Source organism: Emydura macquarii, unplaced genomic scaffold (assembly GCF_026122565.2).
Source record: "Emydura macquarii macquarii isolate MOO-44397 ecotype Brisbane River unplaced genomic scaffold, CSIRO-AGI_Emac_v2 contig_67, whole genome shotgun sequence".
Lineage (NCBI taxonomy): Eukaryota > Metazoa > Chordata > Testudines > Chelidae > Emydura > Emydura macquarii.
In genome coordinates, this window is record NW_027130204.1 from 11,020,205 (window position 1) to 11,044,397 (window position 24,193).

Here is a 24,193-nt window from a genome sequence, read left to right on the forward strand (position 1 = left end):
TTCTGGCTTTCAACTCTCAGAGGGATCTATCCCCGCACCCTCTTTCCTTATTTGTTTTACCTCCTAAGCACACAGCAGACTCAATAAAGTACTTTCCCTAGAGCTTGCCGAGCAGTGAAAATGTCTTGTACAGCCATTTCCAATCTATGACAATGTCAAGAGCAAGCATTTCCTGCTTTTTGGTGATGATGCAGAAAAGAAACCAGAGAGATTCTCAAAGAGATGGTGCAAAGCAGCCATTTAACCAGCAGAGGACTGTAGAGTTACATGGCACACAGTTATTGAGGAAGAAATGTCTCATCACAAAGGAATGGGGGGAGGACAGTAGAGTGAATAGATTCTATAACCCATGATAAAATCCTGAAAAGTGAGTGCTGTCTTCCTTTTTCGTTCTTTATTAAAGAGTTTAATTTCTCCCCCTGGCCTCCCCAAATATTTATGGGAATGTTGTTTACATTTTAAAGTGTGTTGTCAAGAGTATTTCACATGTGAAATATACCCAGTCCTTTGGGGGCTCGCCACACCACACTGATACTGAAATGGTGGCGCAGTCCCTAAAGGAAAGCATACTTCATTTGTAACAAACATTATGTCTGCAGAAACTAATGGCACAACCTCCCATTCAGTTTACGTAAAATAAAACAGGCCCATATGTTGCTGCTTTTAGAGTTTGGGTGTTTAATTTAAATATTGTTTAATGAATATTCAAGCCCATTTGCTCAAAAGTTCTGCTCAGCCCCCACCAAATCTTACCTAGACTATTAAGCCATTACAACAGCGTGTTAAAAACTAGGCATCTGTCTTCTAACTCAAATGTGGATATTAAAATGCTACAGCAGATGAGAGGGTAAATAAAGACATACAGTAAGAGGATCATATTATTTTTTGTTTTGTAATTAAGACTGAGAAGGGTTTGACGTGCTTGCCACCCTTTAAAGAACAGGAACATTCACTGTGCTATTACAACAGCTGGGGTTTTGGAAACATGATAGTGGTACAGTCTCTCTTCTCCCCATTGCTTAAAGGTATGTTAGTCTTTTCATCAGCAACACCTAGTGAGGCGACCTCTGGCTGGAATAGAAGCTCAGTGTTGCATACTGGATTGCTGAATTTAGTCTTTATTGTGAGATTCATGTCAGTTTACCCAGGCCCTGATTCAGGAAAGCACTTAAGCATATACTTAAATCTACCCCTATTTAGGAAAGCTTCTTTACTTTAAGCACGTGATTTAAGCATTTGCTTAAGTGATTTCCTGAACTGGGGCTGCAAGTCCAGAAATGACTCCCTCAACTCTTTATTTTGAAATGGAATGAAAAAGATCTGATCAGAAGACAGCTGGTGTGTAAAAGCAAATCATAATAATTGCCCTTCACATGTTTTCATAAGGGTTCTTGAGATGCTTGTTTTTACTGCACAAGTGCAATAATATTGTAGAAACACAGTGAAGCCCCCTTAAGTGAATAACCGATACATGAATAAAATGTTTAAAACATTCTCCAGTACTATTCCTGTTTATAAAAATCTGAGTGAGAGTTGTGACTGCTAAATGAGAAAAACAAATAAACAAACTGCAAAGAAATTTGGAAAAATCCTTTGTTATTCATTAAAGCTTTCCAGTGCCACACTAATTCTGACAGTACAATCTCTGTACGCTTAGCCAGGTTGTTATGCATCCATCAATATTGAGAAGAAGCAAGAAATTACCTATTCTACTACAGAGATGTCACCTGAGCATACTTATCACCTCAGCAGGTAATACGGCCAAGTCTGTAGGACATATAAATTTACTGTTTGTCTGTTGATGACACCATTTCTCTAGCACAATAGAAGTATTTGAAAGTTGGCTCCTTGTAGGAAAAGAAATATGCATATGACTAAAACATAAATAATGAATATACATAGGAAAACATGTGAATAAAAAATTAATAATATCATCATCTGTAGATAATGAGAACTTCCTGAATGAACCAATCTTGAACTTCTCCTAGACTATTAGATGTAGAAAGTGAGGGTGTATGTTATTGGAAAATTAATTTTACCCCAGATTTATCTGCATTACAGTAGTGCTTAGTGACCTTGTAGCGAGGGGACGTGGTCTCCCTCTAAGACTGACAAGGAGAAACTGCCACCCACCCCCTGGTGGGTGGAGCCATGTGGGCCACACATACTATGCCAGAAGCAGATGGGTGGGACAGGAACAGAAAATATAAAAGGTGGGCTGGCCCAGCAGCTCAGTGGGGAGACAGCTGTTGGAGGAGAAGGATGGCTCTTGGCTGCTGCTGGAGGGGGAGCCTGGTGAGGTGAGGTGAGGTGAGGTGAGGTGAGGTGAGGTGAGGTGAGGTGAGGTGAGGTGAGGTGAGGTGCTCAAGACCCCAGATGTTGAGAGGCTACTGAGAGTGTGACAGGTGACAACCCTTGGAGGCAGCTGCATTGTAGAGGGGGTGGAGGAAGTAGCCCAGGGGTTGCTGACCACAGTCTGGCTTTGCTTGTGCCTGGGCACTGGTTGGTGCATTTTGGCTGGAGCCCTGCTGATCCATTGGCAGAATGGTCTGCCACTGTTAGCCTTGGGCTGGGATGCGGTGGAGTTAGGAGGACCCACTTCTCCTTGCCATCTGCTCCTGGGGTGGCAACCTCACCCCTGGCCTGTGAAGCCTTGTTGGAGCTTGACCCCTCTGCCTGGGATTGGGTTTGGGTGTGCACTCCCTGACCAGGGCACTTCTAGACTGCTTATCTGCCTTGCCCTGCCTGTGGGTGTGAGGCCATAGACTTTATTTTCCTGCCCTGTCTGAGAGCTGGGCCCATTGACTGCTTACCCACTCTGTGCTGCTTGGGGCTGAGGCCCTAGAGATAGCTAACTCCCTGCTGTAAGCTTAACCACACAGGTGTGGCAGTGAGGGGGCGTGGCCTCCCTCACAGACTGACAAGGTGGCATGGCTATGCACTCCTACAGACCTCAAGTGTGATGGGAGCCCTAGTGCTCTAGGTACTGTACAAACATGAAGTAGGAGACAGTGCTGAATCAGTTTTAGGGGTGACCATTGACCTTGATGAACTCTGACCTTGATGGTATCAGACAGGCAAACAAGTGAGTTAATGTTTTTTAAGTATGCTATAGTGTTAAGAACATTTAATACAAATCCAATTTTTACAACCCTGAAAGGCCACCAGTCTCTGCCAGCAGCCCTCCTCTGTCCCCACAGCAGCCAGAGAGAAGGAGTTCAGCGAGGAAGATCTCTTGTTCCCCTGACTGCAGCAGGGAAACCACCTAGGCAGTGGCTCCCTTCTGCAGCAAGGGGGATGGGAGATCAGTGCTCCCCTCCCTCTGGCTCCAGCAGGGACACCAGTGCCTAGGGATGCAGGCACAGTGCTTTGCTGTGCTTCCTGCTACAGCTAAGTGGAGGGGAGTGCTGATCTCCTGTCCCCCTGACTGCAGCAAGGAGCCTGCACCGACAATGCACTCTACCTGGGTCGTTAGGCAGCGGCTCCTTCTGTAGCCAGGTGGATGGGTGCTGTGGGCCACTCTGAAAGACCCTGTGGTCCACGGGTTGGGAACCACTGAGCTAATGAATTATTTTTTGTTTTTAAAGTGTAATTCTACACGAGGGCTACTTTTTATTCAGTAGATCTGCTCTTTGTGTATTCATAGTCCTAGCTGCTTACTTGTAGTGTAAAACCTAAAACCCATTGAAATCAAATGACATATAGGCACTTAAATACCTTTTGAGGGTCTGGGCCAAAATTCTTACTGCTCTTAATTCCTACTAGCACTGCAGCGCCAACACAGTCAATGAAAGAAAACGAGGCATCTCATCTTGTCCATCAACAACAGAACTCTTTACTCCATTGAAATCGGTGATGGCTGTGTAACTCCATTGAGGGTATGGGACTGCACAGATATGATTGAGGGCAAAACTGAACCAGGGTGCTTTTTGAAGAGAAGCTGTACTTCAGGTGAGTATGGCATTTGTCCTCGTTTGGCAAGTGTGGAACTTGCCATTTGCCTTTTATTTGCATAATTGATACAGAATGGACAACTGTAATGAAACATCCTCAAATTGATCAGCTTCCGTGGCTTAGCTCTGACCTTGAATGACCACCCATGCAGGTTAGTTCAGGCTCTCAATCCTTTGCTTCTGTGCTGAAACTTCCAACACTCTGTCAATTAGTGCCAATAGTGAGGGTGGCTTTGTGATGTGGGCACTTTTCTATTAGGAATTAGATAGGGACACTAAGCAGTCATTGGATGGTAGCAATTTCTGACTAGTAGTGTCTAGGAGGCTAGTTTTGTGTCTGTGTATCGCTCCATTAATGTCAAAGGGAGTGCACAAACTCACACGTTATGGCATTATTCTTTTGGCTTGGATTAGGGCTTAGTACCGTTTTACAGTATAACAAACATGTTTGATGGGTAGGTCCGCTAGCTCTTCATTTAAGCATTTTCCACAGGAGAGGCATACTTGGGTGTCATTGCTGTATTTGCAAAGTTACACACAGGAGGACGAGTGGACACATTTCGGGGAGTGGGGGGAAATCATTGTTGGGCATAATTTTAAATGAAGCTTGTGGAGGGACTTGTGTGGGTCATGTATGGCCCAATTATAGCATTGACTATTGCATTCAGGTGGAGTCTGTTCTATCTGAACAAAATGATACTTGAAACTAGGGGGGCCTGGGAGGAGTCGTCTTCTTTGGGAAGGTCCTATTGGCTAGGGTGTGACCAGTAAATAGCTATAAATCTATATAAAGCTATATACACAAGGGAGGGATTTGGAGATAATGGAGACAGAGGCAATGGTCAATTTGGTATGTTTGGCTAAAATCGGACTTATTTGTGGGGTGTAAATGTGACTTGGAATCACTAGCATATGGACTTTTAAGTCTCTTTCCTTGGCTCTATGGACAGAGGGCGTGATCCAAAGCCTACGGAGGTCACTGGCAGACCTTCCAATAACTTCAGTAAGCCTTGCATCCGCCTCAGAAATTCCTGAAATCATTCTTACTCGGACAAAATTCATGCTAAGTTGGGACTTCAGAATTTGGGCCACATTTCTATTCAGTTTCCTTCTCTGTTTCTCCTCCTAACTCACTCTCTCCCTTCATTCTCTTCTCCACCCAGCTGACATCAGATATATATTACAAAGGCTAAACTGATTTCTAAATGTAAGGAAAAGACCCATTTAAAAGGCTTGCTTTATTTCTCTCCTGTGCTTCTAAACACAGATGTCCTTTCTTCCTTACCTTTCTCTTTTCCAAATATAACAAACTGTCCCTAAGGAAAAAGCAAACACTTGCTCTAGTAAGCAAACAATCTGTGAATTCATGACATCAGTGCTAAGAGTGGATTTTAAATTGGTTCTCCTGCACCTGATGTCATCTCTTCCTAGCCCTTTATCCATATTCTTCTGGGTTTGTTATTAATGTACATGCTAAAATATGCTTTATACCCTCTTTCCAATAGTGTGCATATTGAAACATTGAAATCTTTTGTCATCTTCCTTAACACTATGTAGGAAAGATAAAGAGGTCTGTGGAGAACAATTGCATAGATGGTACCAGCCCTCAGGATGGGGATGAGGCTGATGACAATATGTTGAAACACTAAACTTCTGTTATGGTACAGATAAAAGAGAATGAAAATGAGGACTAAAGCAAAATTTTAGCAACCCAAGGCTTTGGGGTAGGCATGGGGGATTTTCCAGCAGCAGAATAATGATCATTCAGGCCACTAGTGATTATTGTAGAAGTCACACATGTTCTGCTACTGTGGGAATTCCAGGAATACTTTTACACCATTTTCACTTCAGCCTAAAGATACTGCAGGAAAATAATTCCAGACTGTTTCTACAAGCCATAGTAGCAAGGTTTGCTTTATTACAGCCTTTGAAAGGCTTTTACCCCCTGGTGGAGGTGGTTATTTACCACCTTCAAGACTTAACTTCTCAAGCTAAGGCTAAAGGTAATTCAGCCCTCCAGCATAGACACATTTAGCCTTGTGTACATGAAAAGTTGCACTGAATTAACTAAAAGGTTAGAACCAATTTACTTGTAAAGACATATCCTCCAAATGTAGACGTTCTTATTTTGATTTAAGAGAATCTTATATCAACGTACCTTAAGCTAGTTAGGTAGTTAAATCAGTGCAACCTTCTCATTGAGAGAAGGCCCTTCTGATCATAGTACCTAACCTACCTAATGGGACCTACCATTGAAGATATTAGCAACACTTCCATTGACTACAGTGGGAACAAGGTTGCCTCCATTTCTAAAATATATCTCCATACTTGACAGCCTATAAGGGGTAATGACATTTAATACCAAACTGCCTTCTAAAAGGCAGCCTACAACTACTGCATGGACCAAGAAATTCCCAGCAACCCAGTTCCAGAGCACATAAAGGTGGGGGTTGCAAGTCCAGCAGTACCATCTATTGGGCAGCTCATTGAAAATGTATTTATTCAATAGGGCCAAATAACAGTGGATAGAATCAACATGAAAAGGAAGCTTGATTATTTCCAAGCTTTCATCCCCTTGTATGCCCCCCACCCTCCTGCAGGTAGGACGTTAAAAAGAAGTTGCATATGACAAACTGTGAGCAACTAGAGCAGAGCAGTCTTTCTTGATTTATTACTTCATTCATTAATCCACATATAAAATGCAATTGAGGATAAGGCTCAGAAGTCCTCACTGACACGTTCTTACATATTTGATAAACGAGTCCACTGGAAGAGGCTTGAAGGGCACCTGCAGTGAATTGTGCCAAGGTCGATGTTTCAAAACATTTTTACACTTTCATATCAAATTACAGGATATCCCTTAGACAAGAGTAAGTGATGGGGTTTTTATCACTTGGATGCATGGTGCCTTATTCACAAGAAGGGAAGAATGCAAATTACCAGCACCATAAGAAAGCTGCAGCCTTCCTAGCATGGTTTTCTCAGGATTTTCTTTCCCCAGGCTTCCTAAGCATTACTGAGTGGTTGACGATTCTGAGGCAGTTATTTTCTTCTGTAACTATCCATTTACTTCCATGCTTTTTAATTTGGAGTCCCAATTTGGTTGTTCTAGGCAGAACGTGAATTCTTATCGTTAAGCAGGGGAACTTTATTACAGGGAATATATGGTAACACACAGGGTGGGACTCTGTGGAGATTTTGTGCCCCAGAGACCACTTCCCTTGGACCATAGATGGTTAGAGCACTGTCTCCAGCCCCGCCACGATAGGGCCAGGAGAAGCAGACCTGCCAATCCTGGAGCACTTTCTTATCTCTCAACTGACTTCAGAACAGATACTGCCATTGCCCCAGGATAAGGGCTTTTTCTCCCGATTCATTCTATTTTTAGTTCTTTTCCTTTCCTTCCCCTCCTCCTTGTAAGACTCTTTTCCCCTCCTCCTATCATCCCCTTCCTTCCCCCTCTCTCCCAGTATGAGACTTTCCCTAGACTCCATCACCCCACCTTACAAGATCCTCAGGAGGAGGTCCTGTCATTAGCTTAGTTTATGGGAGCAATAGCAAAGTGAGGCATCCATTTCCACTCTAGCCATCAAACAGATTCCATTGTCAAATGGATGGATCCAGTCAACTTAATTATAGGCACCTCCCACTTCCTGTTCTCAAGCAAAGATCTGGCTTAAAAAAAAGTGTTCGGTCACTGGTGACCTTCACCTTTTAAAGTGTCTGATTTTACAAACAACTTATCTCATTGTGATGGAAATTCCCCCTTCCTCCTCCACATGGACAAGCCTGCCTACCTCCTGGCAATTAGTTTATGCTAGCACCTTGCCTAAACGAGCAAAATTAACAGTGCTGACGACATGCATCAGCAGGTGGTGCAGCTGGACTGGTGCTGCCTAAGATTTGCAGCCAGTGATACTGAGAGTGGATCCCCACAGAGATGCGAGTTGTCGTCATTTGCATGCTTTTTACAACCTATACTCTGTGTAACTGCAAAGCAGAGAAACAATGCAGTAGGGCCAGATTCCTGAGTGCGGCTTGGCATAGCAAAAAGAAAGAAAGGGCTTCTGCAGAGACAGTTGCATCTCCCCAACACTGTGGGCTAGTCTGATAGTCCAAGTGATAGTTAGAGCAGCCTGGTGAACTAACTCCATTTAGTACTAGTTCATCTGCAGCACCCACAGTCAGCTGGGGTCATTTTGCAAGTATTTATAACGCTTTTGAGGCTCATCTCTGCCAAGAAAAAGGCTAGACATGTTTTCAAAATGAAAGCTTAGGTCTCCAGCAGGCACTTGATGCTGTATTAGAAGCTCAGAGCTAGTAAGCTATTTTGATATTATTTAACTTTTCAGCTTTTTTAAAAAGAGTTGAATCAAATAATCTTGGGGCCTGTGCCTGAATCCAATAAGCTCAGTTTTATCTCTCGCCTTCCTTGATTTATTCTTTCTTTCTTGCTTAAAACGTGGCAGGTAAGTTAGACTCAGAATAGTGAATTCCCCTCCCTCCTGTCTTAAAGCATATGCTAATTCAAGAAGCCTGTATCTAATTCATCTGATTTATGGAACAAAAATTTCATTGAGTCCCAGATCTATCCTTCTAATTTGGAGACTGGCATGCATTTATTTGTGTATTCTGAAGGTTGAATTCTAATGGAAAGTCAGTTGCAACCTTAGCTATGGAACAGCCACTGCCAGTCTGTAACAAACATGGTATGCTACAGATCTTAATCATGTATTTAAATACTTTGTGGCTATACAGATTATTATTCCTGTGGAAAGGAAACATTTTCCATCAAGTAATATCCTTTAGCTTTATATAGCCTGAAAATATTTATCTGAAAGTCATTACAGCTATTTTGTTTGCATACAGCTTTAATTTTTCATATTTTAATGTCAGTACAGCATTAGCTTAATTAAGCTAATGAATGAATAGGTCTTTTAATATTAACTAGCTAATTAACTTATGGGTCCAATATGTAATATGTTAGGTCAAACTGCCCCACATCACAAGCCAAAACTGTTCTAAGGGGATGACATTTTTTTCGATCGACTCATTGTGCTCGGGAGAAAAAATGATCAATTAATTGTTGTGGATGTGCTACATCAAAGCTTCTCTAAGCAGTGGGGCTTTCTAAATAGGGCACCATCTTTGTCCCACCCGCCTCTTAGGCAGATAATCCTGATTCTCTTTCCCAGTGCAATTTGCCTGCTCCATCCTGCAGGAAAAGTGGATGCTCCCCAAGTATGGCAACTCTCACAAGTAGTGGTGATCAATTTAATGAGATCCTGTGATGGGGCTTAAACCCAGTCACCTGCAAGGCCAGGGAAAGAACCCCGAATTCGTCATGCTCTACATCCGAGTGGTGAGTAACTCATCACTTCCCAGCCAGAGGCGGTAGAGTGAGGCCTTTATAAATAGACTGAGGGAGCTCAATTGGGAGAGACAGTAGGACAGACATATCTCTTTGGCAGAGAGAAGTCCTGGGATAGTGCTTATCCAGACAACGAACAACTGAGGAAGAATGCTACAGGAGCAGGTTAGGCACTGTAGGAAAAACCTTGCAGTAGAGCTAAAAAGGGAACTATAGTGAAGCCTTAAAGGGGGAATGGCTATTAGTTTGAAGATGTGTGGAGTTTCATTTGGACTTGTTTGCCCTATCCTGGAAGGGGTTTAGACATTTGTGACCTGACCAGAGGACCAACTTACAGAAGATGAAGACAGGGATTCCAGACAAGATGGAAACTCCAAGGCCCATTGCAGGTCTGGGAGACAGTCTAATATGGGTGGTTCCGGGGATGAGGCCCTCATGTAATGATATTTTCAGACATGAAGAGGTGCACTGCAGGTGAGGATCTTCTCTTACAGATACCCATGGGATAACAAGAGAAATCAAGAGGCAGCCCAATAGGAAATACATGAAGGGTTATGATCTTGTTCCATTTACAGTCAATGGCAGAACTCCTGTTGACTTTGGATCTGAAGACAAGGTGACTGAATAAAGAAGGAAAAGTCACACACAAACACTATGGCTGCAGTCACTGTGGAACAAAGCAATAAGGGTGTCTAGTCAGAACCCTGGCTAATGGAGAAATACTGATTTTACCTCTAGTGGTGTTAGTACTGGCTCCTCCCCTTCAGATCTTGCTCATCTTTTTCCAGGCCTCAAAAATTAATAATAATCATAACAATGCCATTCTGAATTATTTAGAGTGCCTTTCCAACTGCAAAGCCCTTCATAAACTTCAGTTACTTAGTCCTTTCCCCTGGAAGAAAGGACCACCACAGATTTCACTGCCTTCTGCTCCAAGTGCAAAGGACATCTCTTTGATCTTGCCTTCTTTTGTGTCCGTGTCCGTGTCCAAAACAAGACATTCCACTTCTATATGCTTTCCCCTAAAGGAGAGGGTGAAAATACAAACATCTGGCAGATGTTAGTGACCTCACTTAATGCATTACTGGAAGATGCTCTAATATTACGGTGATGAGCTCCCTATAAGAGCCTATATAGAGTAAAACTAGTGTCCAAAATACAGTAATCAATTTCTAAACAAAGGAAGATGTGACCTCTACCCCAAAAAGCTTCTATGCCATGGCAGCAATTGGCAAAGGAAAACTGTCTTGCTATGTACATTTAATAGTCTCCAAAACAAACTGTTTACTCCCTATTCAAATAGAGGCTAGGGTACAATGGAAGATTCTTGCTGGCTGGTATCCAGTCTCCATGAATCATGGTCTAATAGGTTTGGTCTGCACTGGTATGAACAGTAAGGCTTCCCATCTGAACCCAGCTGGGGTTACAATTTATACCAAAGAGGCTAGCTGCCTCTAATTTTTTGGGAATCAGATATAGTAGTATATCCTCAGTTTTCTACCTTCACCCCACAATAGATCAACACAATGTAGGGATTTTCTGCTGCCACTTATATGTGTGCCTACCTTCACTACTGTGACAGAGCAGAGGGGGTGAACACCTAGTGAGTTCCAACGGTGGGCAGGCACAAGACTGCCCACATCTGAAGGCCCCTCCTCTAGCCTAAGGGGAGGAGCTACTGATTCCAGGATCAAAATGAATTCAGGGTAAAGAAATCAAAAACAGGGACAGGAATGCAGTTACAGGTTCAAAATCAGGGATCCAGAAGGGGACACTGAGTAGAAAACCCCAGACAGCACCCACTGCTCCTCAAAGGTGTCTAGGGAGCCACCAAATGTGACCCAGAAGAATGCTGCCCAGATTCATGAACCAAAGGAGAAGCAGAAATAGATCCTTCAGTCACAGAGCATCTCCCTGTCCAACATCCTTCTCCTGGTTTTATAGATGTCCACCTAGGCCAGCACCAGGAGAAGATTGACAAGGTGGTCTTGTGACTTCATGGGCCCATGGATGGGGTGTGCATGTAGCAGAAGGTGTGGGGACAAAGTGCAGTCAGAACCTGAGAAGAAGGTTCTGGAGGAGTTGGAAAAGGGGCTGCAACGTGGCGTACTCCAGGTAGATGTGCGCCAGGATCTCCCTGATGCCACAAAAGGGCAGGTGTCAGGAAGGAGGGATGAACCATGCCAGGTACATGCCTCTACTCATGGCATCATGTCAAGTAGTGTCCCACAGCCCACTGGGAATCAGGTTGGAATACAGCCTGGCCCATCAGGTTCCTCACCCTCTACAGATGGTAGGAGGTCCCACCACTTCGTGTCAGGGTGGGACATGAGGGGAAGGAAATGAAAACTATGGAGCACGAGCATGTACAGATATGTCCTTGGTTTGAAAGTGAACTGGCTGCAGCTTGCACAGCCAGCTTGGGTTATGAGGAAAGTGAGGCCAGGGAGGCTTGCGGGGCAGGGACTGATAACAAGGTTTGGAGGTCCAGGGGTCAGGGCCTGTGGGAGGACCTACTCAGGGAAACCAGAGAGTTGGACGATAAGGCTGCATTCACCTCCTGGAGTACACACCAGGCGATATGACAGGTAGAGTGCCCCATGCATGGAGTCTCTGCAGGGCCTGGAGATGGAAGACATGGACCTAACTGCGAAGGCAGAGCAGGCCCTGTCCCCCTCTCCCCCCACCACCTCCAGGGGAAGACTCAGAACCTGGCCATGAGCTAAACTCTGGAGGTCAGCCAGGATACCTGGGGCCAGGCTCAGGGTCGTGAGCCAGTGCCAGAGCATGGACAGGACCAGCTGGTTGACCATCAGCACCCTCCCCTGCAGGGAAAGGCACCAGAGTGGTCCTGTCCATCTCTGCAACTGCTCAGCCACCCTGCCCTCCAAATCTTGCCGGTTCTCTGGCAGAGAAGAATGGGTGGTGGAAAGGTAAATGTCCAGATAGCGCAGCAGACCTATGCTTCACCAAATGGCCTGAAGTGTGGGTGAGAGGGAGTTTGCCTGCCACCCATCCCCAACCATCAGGCCAGAGCTCTTGGCTCAGTTGACCCTGGGCGGAGGAGGCTGCTGTGTAGACAGCCTGGCAGGCCTTCACCCACAGCAGTTCACCTGATTCCTGGACCACGAAAACCACATCCTTGCATCCTTCTGACAGAACCACCCGCAACTCTAGCTCGTGGAGCATCAACCCTGTCAACCTCATACAGAGGAGATGGAAGAAGGGCGTGATGGCCAGAATGTACAGCTGGCCTGACAGCAGACAGCCCTGATGGACCCCAGGCCCAAAGCTGACTGGTTCAGTCAAAGTCCAGTTGAGTCTGACCAAGCACTCCATGGAAGTGTACAGCACCTGGAGAAAGCCCATGAAAAGGGGCCCAAAGGCAAACGCCTGCAGAGTGCCCAGGAGATACTCATGATCCACCCTGTCAAATGCCTTCTCCTGGTCCAGGGACAGGAGGGCAAATGACAGATCATCCCTACACCCAAGCTCAAGGACGTCCTAGACCAGATCAAGGTTATCAAAGATGGTACAGCCTTCTATGGTGTAGGTCTGGTCAGGATGGACCATGATGACCTGCACAGACCCCAGCTGCAGCAAGATGGCCTTTGCTACAACCTTATAGTCTGTGCTGAGGAGCGAAACGGGATGCCATTTCTGAAGGTTGCAGAAGTCCCCCTTCTTAGGCAGCAAGGCAAGCATGGCTTGCCTGCATGACGGGGAGTACCCCGCTCTCTAAGGACTTGGCCAGACAATGGCAAGGTCTGGGCTGAGGATGTTCCAGAACATGTGGTAGAACCCCACGGTCAGCCTGTCCATGCCCAGAGATTTGTTAGTGGGCAGTAGGTGGAGGGGTTCTGAGAACTCAGCCAGAGCAAGAGGCAACTCCAGCCGGTCCCGGTTGCCTGAGTTGACCTTTGAGAGTCCGTCCCAGAGCACTCCACAGGTGTCAGAATTGATCAGAGCCAGGAAGGAGAGGCTAGCCAGGAAGGTCCTGGTATAGAAGGCCCTGGCCCTTTCATGCAACTCTAGAAGGCAGATGACATACTTCTGAGCCACCCTCTTTTTCTTCAGGGTGTAGAAAAAGTGGCAGCCATGATCGATCTCCCGAAGTAGACAAATGCAGGATTGAATGAAGGCATCCCAAGCCCAGTGGTCTTTGAGAGCCTAGAGCTCCTCCCGCTTCTCCCAGCATGCTTGCCAGAGGGATGGATCTCTGGGGCTGGTGGCCAGACCTGTCTCCAGCTCCAAGACCTCCTGCTCTAGCTGCTCTATCCACACATTCCTCTGCCAGCTGCCCCCCTGTGTATAGTCATGGCAGAAGAGCCTGACACGGACCTTCCCCACATCCCACTACCGCTGCACCGATTTCAAGAAATGAATTGGTGAGCCTGCAATTTGATGCCCATTAGTTCCCCTGGAGAAAGCTGAGTGGGGTAATTAGAGAAAATTAGATAATTAGGCTGGTGGGCTGGGTGAGATAAGGAGCCAATTAGACTGGAAGGATAAAGAGGCACAGGAAGGCAGTGCAAGTGTTCTACTTATAAAATGAACAGCAGGATCTTATTTAAGGGGACAAGGCAATTTGCCACATTTATTGTAAATACTAAAATTCTCTACAACAAAACCAGTTTTCTCTGTTCCTAAAACACAAACACACACACAGTTCTACAAAGATGGAATATAGTTACCAGCTTCAGTAGCTCATGTTAGTCCACTAGCCTAAGGCACAAGGGAGGGAGCAGGGGTCTGCCGGTGCGCAGCGATGTTCCTAGAGAATGATTGTAGAACCAAATCCAAAGTCCTCTTTTTTTTTTTTTTTAAATAGGGGTAAGCTTCTATGCCACTCTATGGGTTTTGCTTCGTCATGTTGCATCTGTATCCTGGTGTGATTATTAATCACCCATATTTTGCAAGCATGACCGTAGTGATCTATCACAGTTCATCTTGTTTTTGTCCTTTGAGATGGACCCCAGGGTTATCAGGGTGGGCATTCTTCAGCCAGTTGGGTCATAAAAGTTGTTATATTCACTCCCTTTAAACATTTGAGGCTGGCACCTTTCTTTGTCACTCCCTAGTCTTACACACACACACACTCTCTCTCTCATCCATTCATATACTAATGTCTTAACCTTACGATTGAAAGACTCAAATGTCCTTAAGAAAAGATCTTATTGTTTCTAATCTAAAATATTTTCTACTATTACAAAAGTAAATTCATATAACAAATTCATGTAACAATGGGTTCTTCTGTTTAGTACATACTCTGATCTTACTTAGTTTGCTTTTAAAAACACATGTACTCAACAATAGCAACAGTTTCACAACCAGGATTTTTGGTAACTTTACAAACAGGATAATCAATGACCCGATGGTGGTTTAAAAAAGAAAACATCAATAGGTAGCAGATTTCTGTTCCATAAGTTAGAAGGTCAGGTTAAAATGTAGTGCCTTAGAAATGCTGCTGTAGTGGTTTGTGACATACCAAAAAGGGTAGGAGTATTTTAATATTCTCAATAACAGAATTACAATATAACAAAATCAAACTTTAGGCCTACACAAGGGAGGGAGAAGAGGGCTAGCTGAGCCCAGTTGCTTCAGGAAAGGGAGACCTTTGCTCCTCTCCAGTCCTGAGGAGACTGCTGACAGGGCATTGGCTATCGTAAATAGATTGTTGCATGGGGACTGCAGTGGTGTTTGGTGGAGGGAACTCAGGTAACTGGTATTTTGAATGTCCAGCCAGTGGAGTCTGCAGTTTCTGTGGGGCAAGAAGACAGGAGTGAAGGCATGCCCTGCTACAACCACTCTGAGAGGTCCATTGTTCTACGAGTGAAAGCTTAAATACAAGAGAGGAAATAGTGATGGGTGAGTCTAAATAGGTTCACATCAGGCTGGATGAGCAACCAGGAGCTTGAGCACTTAACTGAAATGTGTGCGAACAACATGAGAGCGTGAATTTGGGATGGAAATCTTGTGAGAACAGACTTTCTCTAGTACTCTTGATTCAAGTAAAGACAGATACTAGGAAAATGTCCCTTGTAAAGGGGTACAGAGCTTCAGCAATTCTGCTTTCATCCAGTGACTGGAAATGTGTAGGATGAAGAGAAGGAAAATTATACAATTTTATATCAATAAAATAATAGTATCCCATTAAAATCTAGTCAATTAAAAATAGATAAGTTGTTTCAGGTGCCACATATGCCCTTAAATCCCCTTGCCTGTTTGTTTGGTTTATATTTTTTTAAAATGGTTTCCTTTCCCTTATTTGTATGTCAGCGGCCCACAAAAAGAGAGGCAACAATGAAACTGACTAGAAATAAAGCACTGCCAAATGCATAAAGAAACATACCGGGGATAAAAAAAATTAGAGCAATGCATTCCTCCTCCTCAAATCACTCATTTTCCTATGGTATATTAACCATAGCCGTGTTGGTGAAACATGTTAGAAAAGTGTAATTTAAAAGAAATTTAAATATAAATATACCCTTTTTAAAATACAAAATATTCAGTTGAGATTCGGCTCAAATTCTAAAGTGTCATTCTGTCCTAAAAGATGCATCCTATGGTTCTGTATTCTGAATATTGATTTCCATATTCAAATTTTCAGTGTGCAAGTAAATATTTTCCTACCAATCACTGTTCTGTCCATTTCATACATCATCTACAATCATAAAGATTCTGGAGACCAAATTTGGCCTTCATCTACACCTGTACAACCCCAGTGCCTTCAGATTGTGTCCTCCATGACCTCTGTGCAACTCACTTGAAGTTAATGCTGTCACTGAGGGCATAAATGAAATATGGAGCTCCACAGCCGAGGGCATAATTTGCCCTCTGTAGCCTCTATTACTGGTGGTGAGGGATGGAAGATTGCAGCTTCACTCTGAGTCCAGGGTGCTTTGTGGGGCAGATTAAAAATTCTGGAGCAGTAACAATATATGTTCAACCATGGAGGTTTTTATTGGGCTAAACATGAAAATATCATCTAGTCACTGCCTCTTGTCTCATTCTAACAATAAATTCAAGTGGCCTCCAATTTTTTAATGTGCCACAGATTTGTATGTGGAAAATGCATGACTGCCTTGTAGGAGCCATTAGTTTTGAGAGTTTTTGGTACCCAGGGAAGCATGAGAAAGAAGTTTTGGTTCTTGGTTTTTAGGAAGCTGTTGACCCTTTGTGCAACAGCCAGGGGATGTATTTCCTTTTTCATGTTAGCATCGGGGAGTCTTTAAATTGTTCCCTGGGGGAGCTTACACTCCTCATTCCCTTGCAAGCAGCTGATCCATTGATTACTACCCCAGTCATTGCCACTGTATGTAACAATGTAGAACAGGCGGTGGACGCTTCTGGTAAAATCATCAGCTATGAAATGATTAACAATGTTGATATCAAAATATCCATTGCTAGGCATCAGGATTAACAGACAATTATGGCTAAAAAGAGCGGTTCCAGCCTCTCTGAGGGCTCTGTTTCAGGCTGTCTCTGTATGGGTTCCAGTAGATAACCCTGCCTTGATTCATCTTTGGAAGGTTAGAGTGACAATTGTAGTATTCTGCAGACTTCTAGAGCGGAAGGTGGATTTTGCACCAAAGGCCAGATGATCAAGGGTATTTAGGCACCTAAAGATTCAGATAGGTGCCTAGTGGGATTTTCAAAAGCATGTAGATGCCTAACCTGTTTAGGCATTTTTGAAATGCCTAGGCATTTCTAAACTAGGCACCTATCTACAGCTTTAGTCGCCTAAACACCTTTGAAAATCTGGCCCCCTCTTCTGTGCATGTGGAAAAGTCAAATCCATGGGACTCTAGACGTAGGTGAAACCTAGTTCTTATCTGAATTGCATAAAGAAGCTCATCTGAGAGGGGCCTCTGTCAATGTAAATTAAATCCTATTCTTCTTGTTCAAGAGATGTGCATGCTATACCTGCATTGCAATATACCAGAAGGCCATTCTGATCAATAAGTTGGGCGATTAAGTAGATTGTGATTCATAAAAGCACAGTCCAACCCATACAGCTTTGGAGCGGTCTTTTTGCAATGTGGAAGTGTATGTTCCAAATACAGGTATTTATCCTTTCCATTATTTTGTCTCCCCTACTGAGCTGTGTGTAATATGATAGTGCATGCTGAAAGAAGTTTGAATCCCACTTTGCAAATATTAATATGCGTTCATAAATTGGTCCCAACATTTCCTGTTATCTTATCTTGGCACTTCAAGTGTTGATAGAGTAATTTCTGATCTCTTTCACTGCATCAAGATACATTCACATAAATTCGTGTGGCAGTTTAGAGCCAATTAAAATTTATAAACCGCAAGTAGTGAGTGAAATTCTTTGGATTAATTTACTCACTGGAGTATTAATCTGTGTAATGTAGTAGGTTATCCTTCAGTAAACTTGGCTATATGGAGATAGGGAGATACATTTCGTTGCATGTTTTACTGTAAATGGAGTAATTAGTCCCACTGGGCCATCGAGTTTGAACGGTTGCAGCCAGCACAGCCTTGGTTTGAACTCTGGGAAAAAGAACCAAATCAGCAATTTGAACTCCAGTCGTGTTTATCTAGCAGAATCCATTTTGTCTTCCTTGCTGTGAGCGCTAGATCAGGGAAAGGCAAAGTTTAAAAAAAAATTGCTATGATTATCAAAAGGTGGAACCTCTCCTCTTCCCCATTCCTCACTTACCACGGGGGGAGAAGAGTGATACTCAACTATCTGATACACTACCAAAAGGAATTCATTAATTCAGGATTTACTAGTTAGAACCTTCACAATTGCAGTACTTAACTGATCAGCATTAATGAATCCATCCACATACTTAGATGGCCCTCATAAGTACAGTTTTTGAGTGACCTCACAATCATTAATGGATTTTTATCCTCACAATGTTCCTGTGAGATGGGGGAAGTATTATTCCCACTTTACAGATAGGGAGCAGAGAAGTTAAAGCCCAGATTTAGGCATTGTTGCACTCAGTATTGCAATACTTAACTGATCAGAAGTAATAGGCTTAATCTGGAGCAAGGAAGATTTAGGTTTAGATATTAGAAAAAAACTTTCTAACTACAAGGGTAGTTAAGCTCTGGAATAGGTTTCCAAGGGAAGTTGTAGATTCGCTATCACTGAAGGTCTTTAACAACAGTTTGGACAAACACCTGCCAGGGATGGTTTACGTGGTCCTATCTCAGTGCAGGGGGCTGGAGTTGCTGACTTCTCAAGGTTCCTAAGAGCCCTACATTTCTACGATTTACAATCCTAGGTCTCATTTTCAAAAGGGATTTAGGCACTTAAGAGCCTAATTCCCATTGACTTTTAAAAATCAGGGACTAAGTGTCTTGCCCAATATCACACATAACTGAGAACACCACCCACACCGCCCAGATCCCAGACCAGATCTACTAGACTATCTTGCCTCCCACATAAGTTCTGTCCTTCCTCTGGATGGGTAGCCATGGGTCATCCCTGCAAAGACATATATTCCTCAGTAGATCTGTTGAATCCTGCGAGTAAGGTGGGAGAAACGAGCCCCGAAGGAGAATTAGAAAGATAAATTCTTTCAGGAAGAGTGTGGGAGAAACCCACTGAGGAAAAGCCAATAAAAATCTCCTGCAGAAACCCATGGCTCAGGACCATTGAGATCCCAGGATGAGGAGTTGCAATAAAAATGTTCATCAAAAAGTTAGGCATTTAACCCTATTCTTCAGCACTGGTTCTTTGTTTTCAGTGAGAGCACTGTGGCCATGGGTTGGGAAGGCAGCTTCTGTGTTATCACCTCACATTATTGCATTTATCTATCATGTTCCTCGTCCTGGGAGGTGTTACTGGAAGGGCAGAACCTGCTGAGTTGCCTTTATTATCTGGATGACATAAGTATTATCCCTGCTCTGCCTTGCAGGGCTCCTTTGTTTGGTTTTATTTCCAGTGGATTTCCAGTACAAAGGAGGCAGTGATCAGGCAACCAGCTGCACAAAATACTTACAATGATTTCCAAGCCTCATATTAGATTAAACAATTATTTAGGAAATGCAAAGGAAATCTTTGTAGAAAAGCAGAAGCTAAGGAGGGGGAGAGGGGGAGAGATCAGCAATTGAATATCTTTTATAGGGGTGCAGATGCCACTGCTCTCATTTGTAGATACAGATGTGAAAAATACTTAGCCCACGAACACACATGCTATCTGTTGAACCCCTTGAGGCAGGACTTCCTGTGGTCTGTGTCCAGAGTGGGCAAGGAGTAGGGGTATGGTGGTTAGTTGGCAGGCAGTGTGGCTGTGCACATGGCCTGGTAACTCTGTAGTCCTGGGTTTGAGACCTGCTGGGCCTTACAGGGGGGTTCCTCTAGAGCAGATTGTCAAAAGATTAGCACCTTGGGTATGTAACACTTGTGCAAATTTGATCTGAAGCGCCCCAGTGGGAATTGCTAAGTGCTTTTGAAAATTTCACCAATAATTAGAGGGTATAAATGGAAGTGGAGCTATTATAAAAACCTGGCCAGAGGTGCCTTAGGTGTTTTAGAAAACACTACCCTGAAGGATCTCATGTCAGGAGCAGAAATCACTTCTCAGATTTACACCTTTTGACACAATGGGTAACTTCCCTCTTTAAAATTAGCAGTTCTCTGTGGGGTCAGATCTATTCTGACCAGCAAATTAAAACCTATCTTAGATGGTTTTTAATACTACCTGTGCTTGCAACATTTGGAACTCTTTCACATAGGGGACTCCAAGCTTTTTCCTCCTATATTTTATTTCTAAATTTGTTACATTTCTGCGGGGGGTTTTTTTTTTTTAATTGCTGGGAATTTCAAGGCTTGCCTACATTCCATAGACAGCCTTTCCTGTGCAAAACAATTCTCAAATGTTGTTTTTCTAGTGCCTATAATTTCCCTGGTGTTGAATTTCTTGTTTATTTTTAAGCCTTGTCACAGATGATATCACTGCCAATATCTATAAAAAACTGCAAAAGTAGGTGCTGCTTTATAAAACATACAGAAAAATACTTTCATAAAGTTGTAAGTATGCACAGAACTACTTGATTTTTCTTTTTAAGCTTAAAATCTGCCTTGCCTTATTTACAGACTCAGACTCATAGACTTTACGGTCAGAAGGGATCATCGTGATCATCTAGTCTGACCTCCTCCACATTTCAGGACACAGAACCTCACCCACCCTCTCCTGTAACAGGCCCCTAACCTCTGACTGAGTTACTGAAGTCCTCAGATCATGGTTTAAAGACTTCAAGTTACAGAGAATTCACCACTTACACTAGTATAACCTGCAAATGACCCATGCCCCATGTTGCAGAGGAAAGCAAAAACTCCCCTAGCTCTCTGCCAATCTGACCTGGGGGAAAATTCCTTCCCGACCCCAAATATGGCAATTGGTTAGACCCTGAGCATAAAGGCAAGACCCAGCAGGCAAATCCTGGGAAAGAATTCTCTGTAGTAAAGATTGCAGATGGCTTTCAGCAAATAAATGTTTCATTAGTGCAGTTTGTTTTCCTGCCTAATTTTTTTTTTTGTGCTAGTTTTGGGTCTTCCTTCCACAAAGGTCTCCATCATATGGAATTTATGATTTGTTCTAACAATATTGTACTTCAGTCTTTTCTTTGATTTTATTCCTCTGACTCAACCTTAAAATAATACTTATGGACTTTTAAAAAAAACTTAATATAAAATAAAGAGACCCTTGCCCATTGGAAATCAAAATCTGGAGTCACTTTAGGGATAGGCACTCTGGATTTTAGGTTATATTTTTACTGTTGCAGTCATTGTTGGTCATTAGTTGGACAAATCCATTTCTATCTCCATGTCCTGAATTGAATTTTCCCGCTCCTGGAAGTATTCAAGGTTCCATTTAGTATAAACATACCTGTCAAATAAACCACTGATTAAATCCAGTTTTTCATTTCTTGAGTTCGGCCTGCACCTCAAAATTTGGTCTGGATCCAGGCATCCCAAAGTTAAGGTCACTTGGGTTTTGGTTTGGCTCAAACTCAACAAATGCTTGCCATGAAGCTTGGGGCCATTTTTGACCTTCCTGGAAGTTTCAGGGGGTGTCTAAAGATTCAGATATTTAATTCAGATCCGTCCCTGTTAATTTCCTATTCTGTGTTGCACATGGGGCTACTCCAGTGAATAAAGTTACCCAAGTTTGTAAACACTGGGCCTAATGGGGTATACAATGAATTTAGCAGTGGCACTAAAGATGGTTAAAACTCATAAGAGTTTTTTAAAGCATTTAGGACTTGATTCAAAGTCCACTGAAGTCAATGGGATAACTCCAACTGACTTCAATAGTCTTTGGATTCAGGCCCTTTCCAAGTCTCACCTCTTTGGAAAGAAGAGCTGAAGATTGATTACTGCTTTCTATCCACTGATGTTTACTACTTATTTATTTTTGCCCCTGAGCATCATTGCTTACAAAAAATGGGTGGATATCCTCAGCTGGAGTAAATTATTTGAACTCTATTGAGATCATTGGTACTGTGACACCTGATATTTGAGGACGTGCCGCGATGTCATTTGCATCTAGAATGGGACCTGTTGTAATGCGCAATGAGGGCAGACCCAAACTTTGTTGTAAAACCATGAGACAAAGCCATTGATTCCTCATTATGAAGAAGGGGAGTAGTAAGTTTACGAGTGGCTGAAATACTTCATCCAAGTCAGTTTGAATTGTGAGGTTATTGTAATTTACTTAGTGTCATGCTGTAAACAATCAGTTTTGGAGCTATAATGGTAAATGTATGCATTGAGTTATTTTATCTCCTTTGTTTTGTAAGTGACCTGAATGTTGATTATAATTTTTGTCTTATTTCCTGGAATGTCTTTGACATATTTATTCTGATGAGTGTATTCATTTTTTAAAATCAGCATGTGACACACTCTTTTCCATCCCCATGCTACAGACCTTTGGCTATCCTCCTGCAACTGCATCATTTCACGCAGCACAAAGTGGCCTGTTATTTGAGAGATGGTAGCTGAGTTCACTAATCTACAGCTGCACTTTTATTGAATTTCTTCAATGTCTCAGGATTTTCCTTTGCTCTTTGATTCGCTCTTTCCCCCCACCCAGTGTAAATTGCAACTGTCAAACTATTCTCTGTTGATTAAAACGAAGGATGAGCAAGCTGACATTGCTCTTAGCAAACATTGCCCTAGCCATTGGGTGGGAAAAATGGAATAATCAGTTTTAATTTCTGCTAACAATACAAACGAGACATACAAGCTGGCTGGCCCCAATCATCAAATGCCTCTGATTTTCCAAGTCTCACCTCTTCGAAAAGAAGGGATGAAGACTGATCACTGCTGTCTATCCACTGATGTCTCCTTCTCATTTATTTTGCCCATGACCTTTATCCCACAAGAGCTTTATCACATGTAACAGACACCAGTCTGTCTCTTGAATGTCAAAGAACCGACTTATACAGTGTAGTTGTCGCCATCTTGGTCCCAGGATATGAGAGAGACAAGGTGGGTGAGGTAATATCTTTTACCTCACCCACCTTACCTCTCTAAAGAACTGGCTTGTCACAAGTGGGGACTAGATGACCTACTCCATTTCTATGATTCTGTAATCATGCTAGACGTGCTTTTATCTAAACACCTCTTGTAAATTTAAAGGTGCCCATTTTACAAAATGGATTAAAAGTTGCTGGGCTGGATTATCAACTGCTACACATCAGCATAGCTCCACTGCAGTCGAAAATGCTAGGTCAGTTTACACCAGATGAGGATCTGTCCTGCTAACTGTTTATTTCTACCTGTTTATGTAAGTGACACTTCTTATTAAAACCATTGCTGCTGGGTCACTCTAGAACTGCTTGGCAAATCAAATTTTGAAGATTTTGTTGACAATTCCCTCCCTTCACACATTATTGACTCACTCTAGTCATTGGTCTGAGCTTTGAACTAGGCACTAGTGAAAACCAAGTGGGGAAGGAGCTACTTCCACAGCTCGATGATAGTGCAGATGAATTACTGAGGAATGTGCAAAGAGAAGGGAAGAAACAGAAAGTGTTTCTAAACTGTTAAAAGTATAGCTTGGGGTGTGGGGGCATGGAACATACAGGAAAGAGAAGGTGATGAAATGATGGTGGCTAATATCATGAGCCATTTAGCCACATCTGAGAACATGGACTTGTGTTCCTCTTTAAAAAAGTATTTTGGGTGATTTATTGTTCATTAAAGTTAGGTACTAATAGCACAGGCGGAAGCTAGACCTAGAGCGGGCAACTTTCCTCATACGAACTCTACCAGGACTCTTCTCTATTAACCTAATACTTGAGCTCACCAGTGCAGCCTGGATCTCATTGGAGACATACCCACCTCCTTTTGTGCTTCCCTCTGGTCAGTAGGTTTATAGTGGCTGTATGGTAAAATTTTCAAGTCTGGTAAAGATGCCTTGAATTCTTCTCTTCCCCTCCTCTTCCCCCTACTCCACATTTTATTTACTTTTAAAGAAGTTCCGTGTCTACAAGTAGCAACAGGTCCCATACCTTTTCTGGTTCAGCCTCTAGAGGGCAACACCACACACTCACTACTTCCTCCCTCCATACCATTATTAGACAATCTTTGTCCTGAGTGTCTGAGGTTCAAATCCAATGTTCAAACACATACCTAGCAGCCTTCTCTCATCATTTTGCAGTATGCACCAGTGATGTAGGTGAAATGTGCCCTACGTCGCTTGTAAACTACCCTTTTCTTTGTGTGGTTTTCAAACGTGTAGAGGAAGCATCATATTTTTCTCATTATACACTGGGCAGGGGTATGCTGCATCTAATATTCAGGATTCCATGCAAAGAATGGATGATTATGCCCAAGTGCAGTAATAATATCTTACATTTGTTGTGAAAAGTGGCCCTAGTT

The 24,193-nt window shown here is 43.1% G+C and overlaps 1 long non-coding RNA gene across 2 annotated transcripts; it reads left to right on the forward strand.

Moving 5' to 3' along the window:
* Nucleotides 1–2,344: 2,344 nt before the first annotated feature.
* Nucleotides 2,345–22,446, forward strand: LOC137143557 (uncharacterized). Of its 2 annotated transcripts, none has more exons than XR_010917204.1 (3): nt 2,345–2,405; nt 3,766–3,951; nt 22,234–22,446. It is a non-coding gene; the product is annotated as an uncharacterized lncRNA (long non-coding RNA). The 2 variants fall into 2 exon arrangements; XR_010917218.1 differs by lacking the exon at nt 22,234–22,446 and adding an exon at nt 9,900–10,055.
* Nucleotides 22,447–24,193: the final 1,747 nt, after the last annotated feature.